This window comes from Miniopterus schreibersii, assembly GCF_964146895.1.
Source record: "Miniopterus schreibersii genome assembly, chromosome: 2".
NCBI lineage: Eukaryota > Metazoa > Chordata > Mammalia > Chiroptera > Miniopteridae > Miniopterus > Miniopterus schreibersii.
In genome coordinates this window covers 175,281,511-175,301,253 of record NC_138102.1, presented here as the reverse complement: position 1 = coordinate 175,301,253, position 19,743 = coordinate 175,281,511, and the positions used below count along the sequence as shown (strand labels likewise).

Genomic DNA, 19,743 nt, shown 5'->3' with positions numbered 1-19,743 from the left:
AGGGCAGATAAAAACTTTTTAAGAGTGTGTGTGTGTGTGTGTGTGTGTGTGTGTGTGTGTTAGGAAAAAAGGTTGCTGGATATAACCCCAGAGATTTTTCTTACTTTGAAAATATTTTGTAGGATAAAAATTGAAGCTGCATTTAGATCCTTGTTCTCAGAAGCTGGCATGTCGCCGACTTCAGAGACGTCGGGTCTTCTAAAAATCTTTCGGAAGTTCTGCCACTGGCTTTGTGCTTTTGCTTATCAAAATGCAGTAGACGAAAAAGTATTTTTCTGACCTGACTTCAACCTTAACTCAAGAAGCAAAATCTTAGAGGGAAAGCTCAATCTCCACTCCACTTCTTCAATTACACAAACACACACACACACACACACGCACGCACACACGATTAGATAAGATCATGTTTCCAGAATGAAAACCTGGGCCATTTTAGGGCATCACAGTTCTGCCTGGCTCACCGCAGGCCATCTGGAGCCTTCATCTCCAGTTCTCATTAGCTTAGTAATTAGAGAGGAGGGAGCTTTGGCGTTCCCAAACCGAACACTGCGGTTTTACCCATTTGCAAGTTTCCCCAAAGGTCCTTGACATGTCATCAGTCATTTCTGATTTTGCTGTGACACAAATCTGAGTCAAGAGCATCCAGGTGAGGGAAGAGGACAGGAGAGGGGCCTGGGGTCACCAGAGACCTGCCCTTTTGGCCCAGTGGCTTGTGGTTCCTATCTCGTGCATGCCCGCACACTCTCTTACCTTCATTCTTTCTTTGCAAAAATATGGCTTTCCCCAAAAGGCTGCCTGCCAGAGCTATTGACAGAGCAAAACTAAAATTACAAAGTCTAGAAATTGATGGTTAGCTAAAAATGGTGACTTCCCCGAAATCCAAGATGCTACCTATATTCTTCTTATAAATCTTAAATTACAATAAAAATTAAAAACATAGGTCAATTTAATGGCAAACTTTATTTACTAATGTTTATAACTTTTACTGTTATATTTACATCACTATTAAAGCCTGAAGATAACTAAAGTTTTCAGTTTATGCTTTACTACCTATCATGCTATCGTGGGTGACAATTTGGGGAATATGAGAAGGTCTTGAGATACATCCCTCCTGTGGGGCAAGGGTCCTGACTTGTCGTGACTTTCAGTCCCTTACACTATTGACCTCCTCCACCTTCTTTCTGAGCATCTTATAATTCCTCTATGCAGCCATCCTACTTTGAGACGTTCCCTATTTTAAATATTTCATCTTATGGTCCACACACTGACACAGTTTTTCATCCATGTCTCCCTACTTTTAATTCACAAAATATGGCAGTTGCGTCTGTAATACAAGACAAATACTAGGTTTGGTGCTTTATATGCATTATCTTATCAGAGCCTCTCGGGGAGATACCAATATTATTGCCTGCATTTTACAGATGCAGAGACAGAGAAGGGAGGTAACTTGCCCGAGGTCACAGTGGGCAGATGCTGGAGCCAGGAATAAATGCAGGGCTATGTGCTGTACAGCCTGGACTCCGCTGTCCCAGGGGGAAAGTGACAAGTGGAGTCTGGCTAGTGTGGGTAGCAGGGAAGAAAGGTTAGCAAAATAGATATAACTTTTTGCTTTCCAAATTCGATTACCCAGCTCTGCCAAGTACCACCTGTGCAACGTTGGGCAACATGTCTCTGTGCGCTACAGTTCTCTGTGCCTCAGTTTCTTCATCTGTAATATAAGGATAATGACAGCAGCTGCCTGACAGGGCTGCTGTGCGGCTTAAACGAGTTAGCACGTGTTAAGTGTGAACGCTGCGTCTGGCACATGAGAAGTGTGAGCAGGTGTGAGCTTTCACTGTGATTACTTGAACTTCTGAGGCCTCAATCATTCAAAAATCAGCACTTCTCAAAATATGGATGGGAAGTGTCCCCCAGAGATGGATGCTGTAATACTGAACTATGGTATGAATTGGAAATCGGGGAGCTGTTTCCAAACGTCAAGATATTTGGCCGACTAACCTGTAATGTTTACACAAATAAGCCATCATTCTCTCCATGAAGGAAATTACGATCTAGTAGTGGGAAGAAACACAGTGGATTTTAATAAAATGCAGGATGGAGAAATTACTGGATACAGGTAAGGGCAACTTTTTTTTTTTAATTCTCTTGAACACACCCCTAAGTGCAGGCTGCAGATACTGACTTCCTCCCAAAGGACACCTATGCAAAGGGGCGGGGGACAACTTTACAATGGAGGAACTGGACAAGTACTGCCACACCCAGGTGCACAAGGTCAACAGTGGTAAAGCATGTTAAGAGTATGTACCCTTGATATGATGTGATAATCATGGCAATTGACCTCTGTAGTCATCCTCCCAAAATCCCGAAACAACAGCCAATTCATGAGATAAACAAGAGACAAATCCCAATTAAATATATTCTACCAAATACCTGACCACTATTCCTCAAAACTTGAAAAGAATGTATATTCTGCTGCATTGGGGTGACATGCTCTGAAGATATCAATTAAATCCATCTGGTCTAGTGTGTCATTTAATGCTGCTATTTCCTTGTTGAGTTTTCTATCTGGAAACTCTATCCTTCTACGTCAATGGAGTGTTAAAATCCCCTACTATGACTGTATTACTGTGGATCTCTCCCTTTGTGTCCATCAGCATTTGTTTTATATACTTAGGAGCTCCTACATTGGGTGCATAAATATTTATAAGGGTTATATCCTCTTGTTGGATTGCTCCCTTTATCATGATGTAGTGTCCTTATTTGTCTCTTACTATAGCCTTTGTTTTAGAGTCTATTTTGTCAGATATAAGTATTGCTACCCCAGCTTTTTCTTCATTTCCATGTGCATGAAATATCTTTTTCCTTCTTTTTACTTTTAGTCCGTATCTTTGGTTCTGAGATGGGTCTCTTGTAGACAGCATATACAGTGGTACCTCGGTTTTCGAATGTGATCCATTCCGGGAGACTGTTCGAGTTTTGAAACGTTCGAGAACCGAGTGATCAACAGCCAACAGCTAGGCCTCAGGATCTTGCCCTCAGCAGAAGCTGTGTGGCATGTTCGACTTCCGAGGTGTGTTCAAAAACCGAAGCATTTCCTTCCGGGTTTACGGCATTCGTAAACCGAAATGTTGGTCAACAGAGATGTTCGAAAGTCGAGAAACCACTATATATGGGTCTCGTTTTCTTATCCATTCAGCTACCCTAGATCTTTTGATTGGAGCATTCAAGCCACTTACATTTAAAGTGGCTATTGATAGGTACGTATTTACTGCCATTTTATTATTTTAACTATGTTCCTCTGTTTTATTTTGTTTTACTTTTCTCCTTCTTCTTAAAGACGACCTTCTAACAGTTCTTATATTACTGGTTTGGTGGTAAACAAGCTCCTTTAGCTTTTTCTTGTCTGGGAAGTTCTTTATTTCTCCTTCAATTTTAAGTGATAGCTTTGCTGGGTAAAGTAATCTTAGTTGTAGGTCCTTGCTTTTTATCACTTTGAATATTTCATGCCAACCCCTTCTGGCCTGAAATGTTTCTGTTGAAAAAACATCTGACAGTCTTATGGGAGTTCCCTTGTAGGAAACTGTCTCTCTCACTGCTTTTAGGATTCTTTCTTTGTCTTTAACTTTTGCTGTTTTAATGATAATGTATCTTTGGGTTCATCTTGTTTGGGACTCTCTGCATTTCCTGGACTTGTGTGTTGTTTTCCCTCACCAGGCTAGGGAATTTTTCAGTCATTATTTCTTCACATAGGTTTTCAATCCCTTGCTCGCTCTCTTCTCCTTCTGGTACCACTACGATGTGAATGTTGGAAAGCTTCATGTTTTCCCAAAGGTCCCTTAAACTATCCTCATTTTTTAAAATTCTTTTTTTCTTTTTGCTGCTCTGATTGGGTGTGTTCTGCTACCTTGTCTTCCAAATTGCTGATTCGATCTTCTGCTTCATTTATTCCTTCTAGTGTATTCTTCATTTTGAATATTGTATTCTTCACTTCTGACTGGTTCTTTTTTATGTTCTTTTTCATTCTTACTATCTCTTTGTTTAAGTTCTCAATGATTTCATCCATTCTTCCTCTCAGTTTCTTGAGCATCCTTATAACCATTGTTTTGAACTCTATATCTGGTAGATCGTTGGCCTCCATGTCATTTAGTTCTTTTTCTGGAGATTTGTCCTATTCTTTCATTTGGGGCATGTTTCTTTGTCTTGTCTCCCCATTTTTTCTGTCTGTTTCTGTGTATCAGGTTGATCTGCTATGTCATCTAGTCTTGACAGGGTGACCTCATGCAGTAGCTACCGTGTGGGACCCAGAGGCACTATCTCCTTGATCACCAGAGCTGGGTGCTCCAGGAATGTCCTTTGTTTGGGTTAGGTGAGCCCTCTATTGTAAATGAGTCTTGATTGTTATTGGCCCACTCACACATGAGGTCAACCCTCAGACTGATTGACTGTGAGGATTGACCCTGGCTATAGTGTATGAGCTGCTATGCAGGTGCCAACCATATGAAGCAGAATTCGCCTCAGCAGGGCCTGGAGCATGCTGAGATTTCCCTTCAGATGTGCCACTTGTGACACTAGTTGGATCCTGCTCTGATGTTTTCTGAAAATTGCCACTGGATGTGTTGGTTCTGGCACTTCTTGGGAGGGCCTCTTGATGCAGGTCAATGTCAGACACTGCCTATAACTGGCCCTGGTTGAGCTGATTGGAACTACAAAGCAATCCACAGTTTGTGGCTGCCTCTGCTGTGCTTGGGTGTATGTGGGAAGGACCAAACTATGCAACAACATGGAACCCAGGGGCAGGTCAGAAAAAGGCCCAAGGTTCCGCAAGATCTGCCTCTACCTGCCTCAACCTGCCTTGGCCTGCTGGCTGACTGTTAGGCTCAGTCACTGAGAGAGCCTCTGGTGGTACTCGAGTTCCATGAGGTAGGTTCTCATTGAGTCACCAAGAGGGGCTAGTGGTGTTCACCATCCTGATACAGGTTCAAACCTGGCGTTAGTGCTGGCTCTGAGGCCACTCAGCAAAAGTCCCAGAGTACACCAAGGCTAGCTGCCAGCCACAGGGTGCCTGCAGACATTTGTGGTAGGGTAAGGTCTCAGGGAGTCACCAGAGTGAGACCAGCAGAGTTTATCAGGCCCAAACATACCAAGATTTGGCCATGTGAAGGGACAGTTCCACACTAGTCAGGTGTGTGAGGAAAAATTACCCTTGTCCTAGAACCATCAGTCTGTCCCAGATTCTGCCAGACCTCCTGGAGAGCCTGAGTTCAGCAGGGCAGGGCCACCAGGAGTCAGGAGGGTGGAGCTAGTGGATCTCCTATGAATGGAAATGCCTGTCAGGCTTGGGGTAAGGTAGGGTGAATAGTCCCCACCCCAGAGCCATACAACTCAGTCACTAACGCCTCCTGAGTTTGCCTAGACATCTACACCCCAGGCCCAGCTCCAGAGGGTGGGGTGACAAGAAGTCAAGAGTACTGGGCTATTGCATTTCCCTAGGCTGATGCTGTATGTGCCAGCCAAGAAAGATGACTCAGCACTGGAGTCCCAGGGGCTGTCCCCTCAGCTCTCTCCCCCGAGCCACAAACTCTAGTCTCTCCTCACATGACTAGTCTGCCTTGCCATTCAGCCAAGAATGAGTGGTTGTGAATGAAATTTTGTGCCTTGGCCCTTTAAGAGGGCACCTGTGCGTCTAACAGACTACCATCTCTCCCTGGTGGACAGAATCCCCGCTGACTTTCACAGCCAGATGTTATGTGGGCACCTCTTCCTGGCTCTGGTGCTCTGGGCTTGGGAGCCTGGTGTGGAGCTGAAACCTTATGCTCCTCAGGGGAAACCTTTGCAGCTGAGATATCCCTCCATAATCTCAGCCACCACCCCTGAGAGCCGGGCCAGCCCTTTTTGCGGCTCTGCCCTTCCTACCAATCTCCGCATGGCTCCTCTGTAAATCCTTGGTTATCCCTAAAGCTCTTCTTAAATTAAAAATGCATTAAAAATATTTTTGAAATTTCTATTTAACAGCCAACTCAAAATCTCAAGGACCAAGTGGAGCATGAATTCATCTACAGTTTTCTTGGGAGTGGTGTGGTTCAGGGAGGTTCTGTAACTTGCCTGCAATGTGTCTGCTGGAAAAAGACTAAGCAGACATTTCAAACCTAGTCACTGAACTTCAAAGCCTACTCAGTTAAAACCTGGCCACATTGTCCCCTACTATGATGGAAAGCCCATGTGGCTATCTCAAGACCAGTGCTACTTCAATGCTGGGCACCATGAGTCCTGCTGCTAGAAGTCCCACCTGATGAGCTGTGTGTCCATGGAAAAGCCCAGTCCACCTCCCTAGGATTTGCTGTTTTAGATCATCTGTGTCTCACAACCACACCCCATTCCAAGATGACATCTTCCCAAGTTGATGGGCAATTTACGTCCACTTCAAATGTATTCGAGCTCATCATTCTTCATCTCATTCCAAAGTGACACGATTATGGAAACTGTGAGCTGGTATTTTCTCCAAAACTACACCTTTTCATTCCCCACGCCTGTGTGCAATGTGGTCTGTTACCCAAAGAGCAGCTGTGGACTTGCCTGAACCTGACGACGAAGGAACAGCCTCATTATAGGCTTCCAGAATGCTCCCCAGGGAGCTTAGGCTCTTAGGACTGCTGCCTCTGACTCACACTGAACCTTCCAAAGACCAAGGATTTTCAGCCATAGATGCTAGGGCTAGACAACAGCTACATCACCATCAGCCATGTTCCAGGCACAGAGAAGGGACATGGAGGAAAACAAAGATGAAGAAGGCAGGAAGCTTCTTCAAAGGCACATGCCATCAGCAGGGAAATGGCATAAACCTCACCATCATCACTCATAACCGCCCTGTACTATCTGACTGGTTCTTGGAGAAGTGTTTTACAAATATCTCTTACTTAATGCTTGAAAACCCCCTCTGAGGTGGTTGCTCTTATCTCCCCTTTACAGATGAGAACAGGAAGGCAGAGAGCTATGAAACCTTTCAGGCAGCAGAGCCAAGATGAGCAGAGTCATGATCCAAAACCTAGACTCCTCGCTATCCACGGGAGAAAGTGAGATATGGTGGCACCAGCTACTGTGGGTAACTGGGAAGAATATGAAGCGAAGTGCGGGACAGTTTATAAAAGGATGTTACCTGGGCAGGTAAGGCCCAAGATCCTGCATTTCTAACATCTAACAACGGTAACACCGATGCTGCAGGTCCTTGGACCATACATCGAGTAGGAGGCCTGACTTCACCACAAAGGCGATAAACTCAGAGCAGTGCGAAAAAGAGGCTGGTCTCGTTAGACTTACATCCTGGCTTTATGGACACCAGCACCAGACTTCAAGTAAATTAAATGGTCTGACTCTGCCTGGAAAGGGAGTGAGAAGGTGCTCACTCTCATTTCTCATGAACTCCAGGGAATCACTTCTCAGCCTTTCTGAACCCATGTCCCCAAGATGCTTTCTTAGCTCATCTTGCCCCTGCTAGGAAAGAAGATTTGTCCAGTTTCATACTCTCTGCATTTTATATAGAAAAAAACAACAAATTAAATTGATATGCTTTATCAAATTACACTCTCTCCCTCATTTCTAATGCACATCCCTTCTCTATGTTGCTGACCCATCACAGAAAATAGCTGAACTAATAGGCATCATAAAGGAAAGTTAATGTAATATAGGAAAAAGGTTGTCCTTCACAATCTAACTGTCTAACACAATCTAACATAGTACTCCAGAATGAATCTGCTTATTATTAATATTGAATCCAAAGCTAGGACCTCTTTCATATGTCTATGTATAAATATATTCTAAATTAAAATTTCTGTAGTGTCATAAAGGATTGCATGATCCTGTCTAGGAAATAATGCCCTGGTTTATAACTCTGAGGTTAGCTCTAAGTAAATAAATGCCATCCCAGACACATAGGCAGTGTATTCTCCGACCCCCCAGGTCTCCCCATCTGCTCGGTGTACCCATATGGATTTAATTTTAGTAGATATTGAACCATTTTGGCCATGGGAGACGAGCAGATATTTTCAATGCCTCTGTTCCACAATGTAAGGTTTATGTTCCTAGAGGTAAACAACATTCCACATTGCTTCTGGAATGCAGCGCCGTCAAAGAGTCAGTGTGGGATCTGGCCCTGAGGTTTAAGGACACGAAGACCTCCTGGGGATGAGCAGATTAGAACACCCAGACATTCTGCTCAGGCATCTGCAGCTGACACCCAGTGCATGGTGACCCATGGAGCCAAGGACAGACGCTCCCGAAGACAAGCTGCCGCCCCAACAGGAGACAGTCCCAGGACTCTGATGTCTTTTCATTCCACCCTGAAATCCAGGAAGATGAGGGCGTTTCCGTGGTAACGTCAAGGACAGGGCTCTTGACCTATAACTCAGTCACAGACCCCAAAGGCAGTGAGGCCTCTGAAAAGAGGATCCAAAGGTACATGTCACACTTCCAAGTCTTCTTACAATAAGAAGAAACAGCTCCCGCCAGGAATGTTTTTACAACCTAGTATGAGGTAGTCTTCTAGCCAGAATCTCTGCCTCAACAGTTCTACAAAAATGCAAATGTGTCAGGTTTAACCATAATTAGCTTTTTTAAAAATGTGTAATTCGCATATGAAATTGCCTAAGGAAGATGGGATGGTACAGCTAATCAGAAACTTGGTTCTGGGAACTAAGAATAATTGAGCTCCTTAATAAAATTAAATAAAAAATGTATGTTCTGGTAACCAATAAACTAGTACGCAAATGAAAATAATCCAAACAAAAAGCTCCCCCCGAAATCACTCCACACATCCATTAGTTTCTTCAATCTAGCAGCCTGGAGATTAGCAGAGCTTCTAGGTCTTGTCTCTTTCATGGAAGGAACCAGGCAGAGCCAACACGGGATTACTCACCGCATCCTTCCTTCCTGGGGAAAAAACATTAAGGTGATAGCAGCTTCTCTCACCCCCTCGGTGGGATGAACTGAAATCCATCCACCTGGCCGCCTTCAGATATGTGTATCTAATGTGATAAAAATGAATTTAAAAGTCACTCAATACTAAGTAGAAAGTTCAGTGACATGGAAATTGCTAAACAGGGATCCCGAGCAGCAAGTAAATAACTGCACTGGGAAAAGTATTGTTGGAAATGTGTCCTTGCTCTGTTTCCCTGGCTCCAAGGGAAAGCAGCAGAGTTAAGAAGCTAAATCTTGAGAGGGGCCAGGGAAGCCGCAGAATGTTACAGGGCCCATGTCTTCACGAGAGGTGTCTCTTATACCCTCAAAGAAAACTGAAATGAGAGGCATGATCTTTGTAATTATTGTGCCTCATCTCGGTCCTGAATAAAATATTCTGAAATAAGAAACTGAATTTGTCACAGAAATATTTAACAAGTTGCTTTGCTCAATAAGTTTATTTATCCTTAAAACTTTATATCACTGTTACATTAATAATGTCAAAGGAAAAAAGAGCTCAGTTACTTTAAAATGAACCTTGCCAAATGCCAAGAAAAACCACATTTTAGGGTTTTTTTCCTAGTAAAAACCCCGTATCTCCACTAACCCGAGACCTAACTTTTTTATGGAGTAACTTTAATCCCAATTAAAGTATTGGGGAGGGGCAGTAAATTTAAGTTTCACTCTAAAAAAAATGTCTTCACATTGCCAGCCTTATGTTAATCCAATGAAGACTTAAATAAACAGGATGTGAGCTGTACCCCCAAAAAAGACTCTTGTAGAAAGGTTGCATGTGACTCACTCTGAACAGCCATTGACTAGAAGGCCATTTCAGGGAGCTTTCTTTTCATTGCTTATTAATCTGCATTTGCTACGGGCTCCCACACTTCCGTTCTCCCCCAAAAGCCTTAAAGATCCACAAACCACCACTTAAGGGTGTTAGGAGCACAATTTGGAGGGAAATGTATCGAGAAGAATCCTTCTGTAATACCAACAACCCTCCCTTCATTTATTTACCTATTTATTCTGTGTTCTTTGGCAAGTCCAGATTAAAGGGGTGGCGAGACACAGAGCCATCAAAACAAGACTTGGTAAAAAGTGCTCTAAATTTTAGTAACCCTCCCTATTGAACGTATTTTCAATGGTGTTTTTTTTTTTCTTTTTTCAGAATCAGAGAAAATTAAACTCATGATCCCTACCCCTGGTACTTCACAAAATACCAACACTTTTCTACTTGATGCCAAGATGAAGTGTGACCAAGTACAAAACAGCAAATGGGTCTAAGATGCTGGGAAAGCTCAATTGTGTCCAAGGGGTCATTAAACTTCTTTCAGGACCCTCAGCTGAGGACCCTCAGCTTCTTAGATTCTTGGTCTGTAATCCAAGGGAGATGACAAGGAAACCGGCAGCCAACCAAGACAGGACCGATAAGGACAGTAAAGGGAGGTGGGTTCAAAATGCAATGGAAACTCATAAGAGAGCATCATCAAGTCTGTTGGGGGTGTAGGGGTTCAAGTGACTTGGGGCTGATCAAGAAAAAAACATGACCAGGAGAGGCAGTAATACACAATGACTTTGGGGGAAAGAGGGGCGATGACACTTGGACAAGGCTGCAGGGAGGGGAAGTCCCTCACAGCAGATAATCCAGAGGCTGGGCTCAGGGTCCTCCATTCAGAGGGGAAGAAGATGAGGGAAGTCCTGGGGGAAAGAAAATGGAAAGGGCGCTCATGTGTGTCCAAGCATCCCTCAGCAGCAGGGAGGGGAATCTTCTAGTCACAGATTTCCAAAGGGCAGTAACAGCTTGGAGTCTTATAACCATGAGGCTCTATCTTATGGCTGTAGTGCCCCTAGTGTCTTATCCTATAACCATGAGGCTCTATCTTATGGCTGTAGTGCCCCTAGTATCTTATCTTATAACCATGAGGCTCTATCTTATGGCTGTAGTGCCCCTAGTATCTTATCTTATAACCATGAGGCTCTATCTTATGGCTGTAGTGCCCCTAGTATCTTATCTTATAACCATGAGGCTCTATCTTATGGCTGTAGTGCCCCTAGTATCTTATCTTATAACCATGAGGCTCTATCTTATGGCTGTAGTACCCCTAGTATCTTATCTTGTAACCATGAGGCTCTATCTTATCAATGGCCAACATACGCTTGTAATTTCATAGGGTATGCAAGCAGGCAGGTCCTAAATAGCTAACAATGTTCTTGTTTGGGCTGTTTTTCAAAACAATTGGATGTATAAAAATTTGAATTTGGCACTGGTGGGTTTTTGAGCTAAGGATCTTGGCCTGCAGTAAAGAAACAAAAACCCAGGGGGCCAATACACAGTGGCCACCTTTGGCTGAATTACATAACAGGACGGGGAGAGGGAGGCCTTCAGAGCGGAGACTGTGAACTAGAACTTGAAGTCAAATGTTGCCACCCAAAAAGTCAAGGGCAGGCACTCTTCCCCGCCAGGCAGCGAGAACTGCACAGACAAAGGCACAGAGGTGGGGACAACATCCAGGCCATGTTCTAGGTGACAAGACAGGTGTGAAACTGAATAGTGGGACTGGAAGCCAGGGCATGAGGGAGGGAGGTGGCCGGAGAGGACAGAAAGAAATGAGACCAACGGGGGTTAGGACTTCCGCACATGAATTTTGGGAGGTCACAGTTCAGCCCATAACACCATTTTTCATGGCATTTGAAGGAGGAGCGCAGCGTAACATGAACAGGCTTTCGTTTTAGAAAGAGCACTCTGGTGGTGGCGAGAATGGGATTTGGGAAGAGAGAGCCTAGAGGCAGGTTGGCCACTGGCAAGATGATGGGATGACCAACCTTGGGCACATTTGGAGCTCAGTGGCTTTGCTCAAGACACAAGCTCTTGTTACCCACTGCAAATCCCTGCCACCCCTGCTGGAGTCCACCTGTTTGGTGAAGATGCTCAGAGTGACTGTTCCAGCACATTCCCAGGCTGGGCCTGATCACCCACCACTAAAACCTGCCAGGGTCTGGAACCCCCAGGAGCTAAACAAGCAGTGGCCTGGGGAGCAAGAACCCAAAACCAGTGCTGCAGTGAATTTCAAACCCGAGCTGGGGGCCAGGGACTTGAGGTCTGAGAGTCAACCTTCGGAGAGGAAAGACAAGAGCTCTGCTGTCCCCACTGGCCCATCAAGGCCCCTCTAACAAGCGCCCCTCGCAAATAAAGCCCCAGCAGGAAGCCCATTAACACCTCACAGGGGCAAACCTCAGGCCCAGGCAGGGGAAACTTCAAAAGACATCCCAGCAGCAGAGAACAGCAGAAAACTCATCAATCAAGTGCACCATCCCAGGAAGCGGCCGGCTGAACCGGGGGAAGGAGTCGCGCACATAAATTCAATGTCCCTGAGCCCCCATATGGCTCTCGATTTATTACCATGGAGGCCAACTGTGCTCCTTAGGATCAAGGCCTCTATAAACAGTATATAGAACCACCTCCCATGGAAAAAAAAAAAAAGGGAAAAAAAAAAACCACAAGAGAAACGCTCTTTTTTAAAGAAAATAATCCTTTTGTGAAAATAATTCCCACTACACTGAACTCTTGGCCTCAAGCGTTAGCATAAAATCCGACTCGCTGGCCAGCCCTTTAAAAAATATATAATGTCAGTTACAATGACCAATTGCCTTTTTGGTTTGTTGGAATTAATTTCAGGGTCAGATTTTCTCGGGAGTGGCTGGCCTGCCTGCCTGATATGCTAATCCTCAAGCGTGTCAGGTGAAAATCCATGGTTCTGCGGGTGGACTTAAAACTTTCTCCTCCTGCCTCTCTAAGGACACAAACACTCACCACCCCTTAGCTGCAAAAAACAGCTTGTTCACCGTCATCCCATCAAAGCGAAGATGGAAAAAAGATGGTATGAGAAGCACTCGTGTTTCTTGGGGGACTGCTAGTTGTGTAATCCCAAAGGCACCACCAGACATCTCATTTCACCACTGAAACTTCAAGCTGCCAAGATTTTTTTCTTTTTTTTGGAAACATCCAGTCCCTTTGCCCCTAATAAATATCAAAATAGTTAGATGTCACAGTGCAGTAACTACGTGCCAGGCTTGCATTAAGCATTTTGCAAATCTCTGATCTCACTTTGTCCTGGTAATCATTACCCCAGGTGAATACTGTCACTATCCCCGTTTTACAAAGAGGAGAGCTGAGGCTCAGAGAGGTTAAGTAGCTTGTCGAAGGTCACACAGGTAGAGAGTGGCAAAATGAAGATCCGAACCTAGATTTGCCAGACCCCAAGCCCGTGCTCTTAGCCACTCATTTGAATCCTGTCCCTGTGCTAATCTGAAAGGGACTCTCGGCCACCCAACTGGCCTTCAAGTATAATATATTTAGAAGGTGTTTTGCACTTTAATTTACCAAAGGCTCAAAAAGGAATTTTTGAATAATATACACCATCAGACTTTTTTTAAAAGCTTGTAAGAATTCCAATAGATGCCTTAACACATGTTTGCAGGCCTCAGATTTGATCTTTTGATCTTTTTTTTCAGGATCATGATTTCTTCTCTCTTTTCCTGTTGAATTATACAAGCACTTGCCCTGTGCGTAGAGTTATGCAAAACCTGAAATCCAACTCTAGAACTTGGGTTTATAAAAACAAGTGAAAATGTCACAATGGGCACATGCCGTGCTTTGTTCAAAAGAGATGGGAATCAAAACAAAATAAAAATAGTAAGAAGTTGACTTAAAAATTAGGAAAACATCCCGCATCTTAGCCTGCTGGTTTCTTCAGGACAGGGTGTCTTACTTGACATTTTTATCCCTAGAGCCTAACACAGAATTGGCACATAGTAGGTGCTTAGTAACCATTTGCCAAAATAGAGGATGGATGGATGGATGGATGGATGGATGGATGGATGAGTAGATAAGTGGAGGGATGAAGGGATGCTTATACCAATGTTTAAAATACTGAAATTATCTGTAAGGAACTTAGTCTCTATATGTTTCCATGTCTAAGATTGTTTTCTGGCCAGATATATATTTTTTAACAGTCCATCCTGAAATCAGATAAACATGTGACCTAGCTGCAGAGCCCACCAGCTCAGTGACGACAGGGCTACATGGGGGCTGCTACTGAACTACGACCTTCCCCAAGGACAGGCAGACAGATGCCAGCAACTGCACACTCAATAACTGCCCGCTTAACAAACACATGCTGAATGCAAATGATTTTTCTGGAAGGCAGCCCCATCTGTTGGCACCAAAACATAGTTGTGAACTTCTCTGAGTGTCCTTCCCATTCTTGAGTCGCTGTAGTAGGAACCAACATCGATCCACAGGAAGGACACTCTGGATTAGTAACTACTCCACACACAAGTCCTTCTGTAGAGCCATTCGGTTCCGATAAGGAGCAAAGAGAAAAATGCTCTGGCTTTGTGAAGACTGCACACCGAGGTCAGAGCAGCTTCACGCAGGCACCTGTCTTCCCTCCCCAGCAAACACAGCACGGGAGGTGGACTTTTTTAAAGACAGTGCTGGGGAGGGGGGGTGCGGGAATCCCATGTGAGACTCCAGCAAACATTTCTTCAAAGGGCATGGGTGCTACAGGGTCCCCAGGACAATAAAGAGCCAAAAAGAAAAGGGAGGGAGGGAGGGAGGGAGGGAGGGAGGGAGGGAGGGAGGGAGGGACCTTACATATAATTTGCCATGTTAAACATAGAGAGAAATAACAGATAAATAACCAGCAAAAATAAGTAATACAACTAAATATTCCTTATACAAAAAGGTGACAAGGCTCTGTGGTTTTACACAAAATAATATTTCATTTGGGAAAGCAAAGGAAAGGCATATAAACACCCATTTAACCATTAAGGGGAAGCAGGCTATGACTCGCCAGGCTGGGAGAGGGGGAGACCCATTTCAATCAGACAGTGGAGAGGACCCAGATCCATTTCCCCTCAGTGTCCATGGAATGAAAGAGTCGCCATGGGATCCCCAGGGAGCAGACACCCTTATGCAGGACACCTCCATCCAGGACATCATCTCTGCCAGGGACACCCTAGGACAGAAGTCACAGCCTGCCCTCCTGGAATTAGGCCAGACGTAGAAGGAGTCGGGAGATGTAGGTTTCTATCTAGTTGTCCCACTAACTCAGTGTGTTCTTGGGCAAGTCACCTCACTTTGGGCCTGAGTTTCTAAAACACAGGGGTGGCATGAGACCATCTGTGAACTCCCTGCCCGCTCTGACAATCTTCAAAACCTGCACCCTTGGGAACAACCAAGCAGGCAGGCCAAAGTGTACAGGGAGGTTTCCCAAGATGCTGAGCACAGAGAAGCCACAGGAGGGAGGAAAGCCCACCTGCTGGCAGTCCTAGTTGCCCACGCTCATCTGCGGGGGATATGTGTTACAGAAATGCGTTTAGATAAGAAGTGGTTCTATGGGGAAATGAAAGGCTAGAAACCCAGAGAAAGAGAACGTCTGCCTTAAAGGTCCCCAGGCCTTGACTCTAATGGCGAGTCTCCAAATCTCCCGCTGTAAATCTCCAGGTCATTCATTCACTAAACAAATGTGTATGAGCAACTGCACAGGAAGCTGGGGACACTGAGGTCAGCTATCATCATCATCTTATTATCACTATTATTTAATTAAAGCAGCTGGGGGAAAAGACATGTCTAATTAGGTAATGCTGGGATTCCCTTGACAGATGAAAACAGTCCATCAGCAAGATTCTGAATGTGTCCAATTCTCCCCCCACCCCCCTCCGGCTAATATATTCTAAAGGAATATCAGGCAGTTGACCTCAAAGCAAAAGGCCCACAGCCTCTAAGGCCAGAAAACAGAAGGGGTAGACACAGGCACCTCGGACCATGGACTATCTGACTTCCTGAGCAGAGGCAAGCAAAGGTCAAGGGCTCGCATGGAAATTCAAACCTCCCTCTCCAATGCTCAGAGCTCGACAGATGTGACTCCACCCACAGAACACTTTGCCGCACTGGCTGGACGCACAGAGCTTGTCCTGTCCACTGCCGGGCTCGTGCTCCAGGAAAAAGATCCTATAACTGAACAAAGTCAGTACATCCTAAGATTCTTCTTCAACAAGTGCTTTGGAATTTCCGGCGATGGAATGATCTGTCCTACAGTAAACCCAGAGTAAAAAACAAAAAAATAAAAAGTGCAACTGACTAAGTAGGAGCAGCAGTGTAACTACTAGCCGTGTACTAACTAGCCCTTCTTACTACTAATAAGTACAGCTACTGCGCCTACCCTGCTAACTAATAACGAACAGTTAAGCTACACTGCCTCTCGCTGAATGGACCCATGCCTATTCCTTTATTGCTTCTCAGTTATCTCATGGGATGTGCAAGGCCATGTGGAATAAGCGGAGTGGGTATTATCAGACCCATTTGACAGGTGAGGAAACCGATGCTCAGCAGCAGTTCAGAGGCTCTTCTGAGGGCTGACAGCTCATAAGCCATAACATTTTTTTTGCTACCTCATACTGTACTGCCTGCTGTGTGGCTGTGCAGAGAGAAAAGTGACCCTGATGGCAGCCCTGCACCCTTGTTCAACTCTGATGCCCACTAGGAATGAGAGCTGAGGCCAAAGGAGCTCCTGTACCCGATGGAGTACCTTTCTCTTTTAGAGCTGGGCCTCCTAAACTAAACACACACACACACACACACACACACACACACACACTCTGCAAGTAGGTGCCCAGGAAAACCAGACTAGTCCTTTAAGAACCAACCCTGCACCTGCAGGAGAAACTTCGATGCAACCAAGTGCGAAGGTTTTGCTAACATGGTTCTCAGAACAGCTGTCCTGGTCCTGGGACAGGAAACCTTCACGTCTTGGCAAACCCCGCTGCAACCATGCGTCCCCACACTGCAGCCTCAGATGAATGGAAATGTCCATCTGAGCCAAGCAAACCCGACAGGCGATCACGCAGACGGCTGGTGTCAAATCAAACCTCATAACCAGTAATTACCCATCAAGCCAGGGCCATAATAATAGATTCCTTGGGGTCACTTCACTGGAAGGCAATAAGGTGGTTACTAAAGAGGGAATTGGAATTGGACAAGTATGATGACAGCCTTAAGAGAAAAGCGCTCCCCTCGCTTTTCTGCAGATATCCCTACCACAGCCTCTGAAAAAACAAACCTCTTCTCTTTGGACAAAATGCACTGCATGGCTGCCCCTAGGCACGGGAGACTCTTAGTGTGCTAGGGCAGATTTCCATATAGGACACTGAGGCCCCTCTAATTTTAAAGGAAGTCAGCTTTAGATAATGGTCTTTTGAAAGGTGCTTCCTTTCAAAACTGCTGTAATTAAACTAGAAAAACATTAATTTGTACCCTCGTGGTAAAAGGGCTTCCTGGAAATTCCTTAAAGGAAGTCTGTAATTGATAGTGTCTATGTGTCTATACGTCATAAAAAAACAGAGGGAGGGAAGGAAGAGGGATGCGGGAGAGAGAGAGAAAGAGAGAGAACTCAAGATTTGCAGCACTGGGCCTCAAATCTCCTTATGATATTAGCTCTGACTCTATCATTTGATTGAAGAGAGAAGAAAGCATTAAAAATTTTTCTTAGGAAAACAATATTTTCTATTAAAATGCATAACACCATCTTTCAAAAGATGAAAGGACTTAGTAGAAACACCATAAACCTCAGGATTACAAAGTAAATTGCTTCTTTTGTTCAAGGCAGATTAATATCGGATCACAGATTTTTTTAAAAATAAGCCCTCCCAACATGCTCCACTGGTTGCCTCAATCATCATGCAGCTTGGGAGACTCGAGGTTGACTCTTTGTAGAGAGGGAATGAAAGGGTTGGTTATAATCACCGTCTGGAAGAACCTCAAATCCTGTCTCATTACCAGAAGTGCTTTTCTTCTGAGTGACACACAAATGATTTTCTGGTCTCCAGTTTCTTCACATGGGTCACCACATGCAGGGCAAAGGACACACTCAAGATGTATTAATAACGGTGACGGAGCACCTTCCCGGGGCCCTCCCAAGTGTTCCTGGAACAGGATGCACAGACCTCATGGGTCTGAGAGTGAAGTCCTCTCAGGGGACTTGAGGCGCAAAGGCAACTGACAAACCTCCTTAATGTCCCTTCCTGGCCTCAGAGGAGCCGACTCCCTCAGAACCCATATAATGAAGGAAGCACAGCATGAAAATGTGTGTAAATCTGAATCTTCTCTCCTACCCAGGGGCTCTGGGCACTCAAACGATGGTTCTTGACTCACATGAGTTATACTTCATATTGCCAGAAGAGACCTTAGATCCAAAGTAATCCACATGCTACTCACCAGGAAAAAAGTAACCGCACATAGTAGGTATTCAGAAAAGGTAGCCAATCCATTAAGGGACCGATTATAAAATGTCTGCATTAATTTCACCAAGCTTATCAGCCGTCAACTTAAGTATCACATTGATTCCATGTGCCCCAAAAGGATGGAATTGTTCCTGTGGCCTGGGGCGTGAGTCTTTTCTGGTGTAAAAGTCATCTTCTAAAGAGTTTGGTTCGCCTCTGAAGTGGGGACGAGGGTGACACCACCACTCCGGCCACTCCAAGTGAGCTCAGCCTCACCTGAGAGCTCATTAGAACTGCAGCCTCAGGCCCAGGCCAGGCCTACACAGGAATCAGGATTTGCTTTTTAAGCAGATCCTGGGGGATTCCCCCACGTCCAAGTGTGCTCTGTAAAGGGTGGTTGCAAGGAGCAAGATGGGGTTTCCCCCGGCCTTAAAACTGACAAGCTTCAGAAAGAATAGACTACAGATGGACCAAAGGAAGAAGACATAAGACTACTGAAAATAGCTCCCAAGAGGTGGGATCACTTTGTAAGGTATATTAATGTCTAATCACTATGTTGAACATCTGAAACTAATATATTATTGTATATCAACTCTAATTAAATTTTAAAAATTAAAAAAAAAAAATTGTAAACCCGCATATAAAGCAAGTAACTCCAAAGGATGTCAACCCAGGTAGATCCATCGTTTAGACAGACTGGGACTGAACCGGCTTCACGGGACTCACCCATGTTCATACTGAAAAGCGGGTTGAGTGACAGGTGCAAGGCCCTGCTGGTGAAGCCCCAGAATCCCAGCAGACACTGAGCTTTGGGGTATAATTTTAACTTCTTGGAGAATCCTCAGCCTCCTATGTTGAGTCCACAATTTTGTAAAAGAAACAGATTGTGGGGTCAAACTGCAGTTTCCCCAAATTACTGCACTGCTGGGCCTGGAGAAGTTGCTTACATCTTGGGAATCCTCTGCCCTGTCTCTCAGTGGAGATGACAGCCCCAATGTGGGGGATTATGAAGGTGAAAAGCTAAAGCATAGAGAGTGCTTCTAGCACATCGTAAGTGCTCAATAAACATTAGTTACTGCTCTTTTAACATCCACAACTCTAGAAGGAAGAGCCAACATAAACAATTTTGTCCGATGACCAGCTTGGCACGAGGGTGGAGGAGAGGAAACAGACCCAAATGAAAACAACATGTGACACCAAGTCACAGAGGCGTTTACTCCCAACATGCCCATTCTGGGTGCCCTGCGTGGACTGGGAGATAAAAACACCAGGTTGCCTAGTGTCTGCCGAGTGACTCCTTCAGCAGGTGTCCCTTTCATCCAGAATGGCCAGTGGTGACACATCAGGTGTCGGTGCATCCTAGGGACTCCTCTGGAAAAGTCGCCGTTTTAAATGGATGATGGGAAACAGTGGAGCGCAGAGGACCAGTGTGAAAGCCCCTCCCTTTTATTTATTTTTTAATACATCTTCATTGATTTCAGAGAGAGGAAAGGAGAGAGAGAGAGATAGAAA

At 44.8% G+C, this 19,743-nt stretch overlaps 1 protein-coding gene across 2 annotated transcripts in view; it reads right to left on the bottom strand.

Moving 5' to 3' along the window:
- CHST11 (carbohydrate sulfotransferase 11) overlaps positions 1–19,743 on the bottom strand; it is a 222,865-nt gene that overhangs the window by 157,875 nt on the left and 45,247 nt on the right. The window lies entirely within an intron of this gene.